The sequence below is a fragment of the Mandrillus leucophaeus genome, unplaced genomic scaffold (assembly GCF_000951045.1).
Source record: "Mandrillus leucophaeus isolate KB7577 unplaced genomic scaffold, Mleu.le_1.0 Scaffold167, whole genome shotgun sequence".
Taxonomy (NCBI): domain Eukaryota; kingdom Metazoa; phylum Chordata; class Mammalia; order Primates; family Cercopithecidae; genus Mandrillus; species Mandrillus leucophaeus.
This window is the reverse complement of record NW_012101665.1, coordinates 4,008,678-4,012,087: the sequence shown is the minus strand read 5'-3', so window position 1 is coordinate 4,012,087 and position 3,410 is coordinate 4,008,678. Positions and strand designations below refer to the sequence as shown.

The 3,410-nt window shown below is 46.1% G+C and overlaps 1 pseudogene across 1 annotated transcript; it reads right to left on the bottom strand.

The window, feature by feature from the left end:
* Positions 1–311: 311 nt before the first annotated feature.
* LOC105537009 lies at positions 312–1,329 on the bottom strand (annotated as a pseudogene). The gene has a single exon (XR_001005658.1). The product of XR_001005658.1 is annotated as an uncharacterized LOC105537009 (transcript).
* Positions 1,330–3,410: the final 2,081 nt, after the last annotated feature.

Genomic DNA, 3,410 nt, shown 5'->3' with positions numbered 1-3,410 from the left:
TAATTTTTTTTTTTTTTTTGAGACGCAGTCTCACTCTGTTGCCCAGGCTGGAGTGCAGTGCAGTGGCCTGATCTCCAGTCACTGCAAACTCCGCCTTCCGGGTTTAAGCGATTCTCCTGCCTCAGCCTCCTGAGTAGCTGAGATTACAGGCTCCCGCCACCATGCCCGGCTAATTTTTGTATTTTTAGTAGAGACGGGGGTTTCACCATGTTGGTCAGGCTGGTCTTGAACTCCTGACCTCGTGATCCACCCGCCTTGGCCTCCCAAAGTGCTGGGATTACAGGCGTGAGCAACCACGCCCAGCCTATTTTTCCGTTTTTAAGGTAAAACCAACATGTCCAGTGCTATCCTTATGCATGGTAATCTTCCGTTCAAAGGGTCTGTCACGAATTGTCATGTCGTGGTAATCTTCTCTCCAAAAGCCTGTTTGAGCACCTTGTGTGCTTTATTAGAGCTCCACCCTGCAGTTTTCACCACTGATCTGGAATACTTGGTCCCCAAATCTCAGACCAACCAATGAGGCTGGAGAATTAGCCTGGATTAGCTGAACAAATATATCATTATCTATTGATCTGAGCCGGAGTCCAATTTTTCCATCTTGATCCTTACACAGAATGACTTCGCGAATCCCTTGCTTAATTTCTGCTCTCCGAATTCCAGCATCATTATCAGTTACAGGAACCACCATACACATCATACCGGAAGGTCTTGCTACCAACTGCCTCTGAATTGATGCACCAGAAACCACGGCCACATTTGCACGTATTTCTTCTTCATTTCAAGTCAGACCCATCCATGTATTGAGAGAGCTCAGGATATAGTTTGGGATAGAGATTTCCATCTTGAGAGATAGGAACAGCAGCTTCTGACAAAATTGCTGGGTTGGCAGGGTTTGCAGAAAAAGCAGTTTGAGCCTGAATTACATTGTCTACCTTCAAGTCTTCAAGAGACGGATAGAGGGACATTTTTGCTGGATTCTTGTAGCCCACAAGGACCCGCTCGCCGCCGCCGCCGCCTCCAGTCACTGGCACCGACTTCTGAGGCCCGAGGGTTAGAGAGCGGTGCGCGCCCGAGGACCGTTCCCGAGGCGCGTCACGGCGCCGCCTAAAAGAATTCTTCATAGCTGGAAATATTTTACGTATTTTTGGTAACTGTTCTAAGGGGTGGCTTCTTGGGAAGGGCTGTTGAAGCTGCAAGGATTTCTCTGGGCAATTGCACGCCATCTCCTCCTATGTAAGCATAACTTTGAATTCCTTCGGGCTTCCATTCAGAATGTTGTCCCAAGTCCCTGTATACCAGTTTTGGAGCTAGCCAGGCAACCAAGCTAAACCTCCGGATTTTTCCCAGGAGTGGCTGACTCTGCTATTCTTTCTACCTATACCAGAGCGCCCTCTGCTGGACATACCCAGAAGTAATTCTCAACACTCCGTGTTTGGAATTGGCCCTCTCTCCCTCACTTGCCAGGAAAGATGACCCCTTTTCCTAGAGTGGGAGAAAGGCGAGTATTTCACTTCCTCTTATTTTCCCTCATCCCTCATCCCTCATCTCTCTCTTCCACCAAGACGGAGCTCTTCCCATGAAGCGAACATTTCTGTTCGTGAGGTGGCTCTGAGCAAGGGTGAGACGCTCAGTTTTGTCCTGTTGCTGAGCCCAGCTCCCAGGTGGCCTTGCTCAGGGTGAAGTGACACCGTGCGGACCATTGGGCCCTTGGGAAGGGCACCTAGAAACTCTAACTTATTTGCATTGGGATGGAATCGTTACGAAGAATGAGGTTAGAGCCCAGAATGTACTGAAACTACCTTTCAGCTTTTTAGCAGCCAGCCCGAGGAGAACGGTGCGGTCAGACAGGACAGTGTGGCAAAGAACAGTGACAGTCCCTCAGCATGTGTTGATGAACAGCAAAGCTGTCCTAATGTGCACTGAGACGTCAGGTTCACTCATTAGCAAGAGTTTCATATCACATCCTGGCTTTACAGTGGTTGTGAGTTAAACAACTGACATATCTCTTTTGAACAATTGAACAGGCAAAGATCAAACCTGCAAATGCCAAGACTCTACGGTTCATGGTGTGTATCTAAAAATAAACTGGTTGCTAAGGGGAAGTACAACTACTCCTGGGTCTGAAACCAAAGATAATTTCTACTGTCTAGTAGAAGACATCTTTTTGTGCAGTGACCAACATCCTCTACAGCATTCTTATGATAAATATGAATGCCATGTGGTTCTTTTAACATTTCCTTGTTGTAGACTGAAATCTTGCTACCAAAGTGTAATTCACTAGAAAGAATTTGAGGGTGAGGTAGGGCTGTGTTTGGTATAAAAAGAATGGAGTCCAAAACACACATCAGGAGGAGGGCTATTCTGGCAAGGTGGTAAGTCACTGGATGTTTGCCTGGGTACATTTTCTTCCACAGTGAACCTTCCAAGCTGATTGAGGACACTATTTTCAGCAATGGATTATCCTCTTTCCTAGTTGCTAAATGATCATTTTTATTTCTTAATACTCAGCAAAGACCCACTCCATCCCAATTCATGAACACAGTATCTTTCTGACCTTGAGTAGAAAATTAGGTTATTTAAAACAAAATGTAGAATGTTGAAAAATTTGTGGTCTTGCAGTGAATGCAGAAGACTTATTAGTCAATGGTTTAATAACTCGAAGCTATTATGTAGCATCACTTCTTAATCAGTTTTCATAATCAGATTGATTATATATCATATAATGGTGTGTAAAACACATAGAAGGTCATGTTGATTTAACCCAGACAAGATAATTTGTCCAGGCTCATCTTTTCAAAAAGAATCTGTGACAGGACCGGGCACGGTGGCTTATGCCTGTAATCCCAGCGCTTTGGGAGGCTGAGGCGGGTGAATCACGAGGTCAAGAGATCGAGACCACCCTGGCCAGTATGGTGAAATCCTGTCTTTACTAAAAATACAAAAATTATCTGGGTGTGGTGGTGCATGCCAGTAGTCTCAGATACTTGGGAGGTTGAGGCAGGAGAATCGCTTGAACCCGAGAGGTGGAGGTTGCAGTGAGCCGAGACTGTGCCACTGCACTCCAGCCTGGCAACAGAGCAAGACTGTCTCAAAAAAAGAAAAAAAAAAAAAATCAGTGATGGAATTTCACTATGTTGCCCAGGCTGGGCTCTAACTCCTGGGCTCAAGCAATACTTCATCTTAGCTTCTGGAGTAGCTGGGACTATAGGCATGAGCCACCTTGCCTGGCAGCAGTAATAATTCTTTTCTCTTTAACAGTGAAGGAAAGGCTGGGTGTGGTGGTTCAAGCCTGTAATCCTAGCACTTTGGGAGGCTGAAGCGGGAGGATTGCTTGAGCCCCAGAGTTCAACACCAGCCTGGGCAACATGGTGAAACTCCCTCTACAAAATTAGCCAGGCATGGTGGCACGT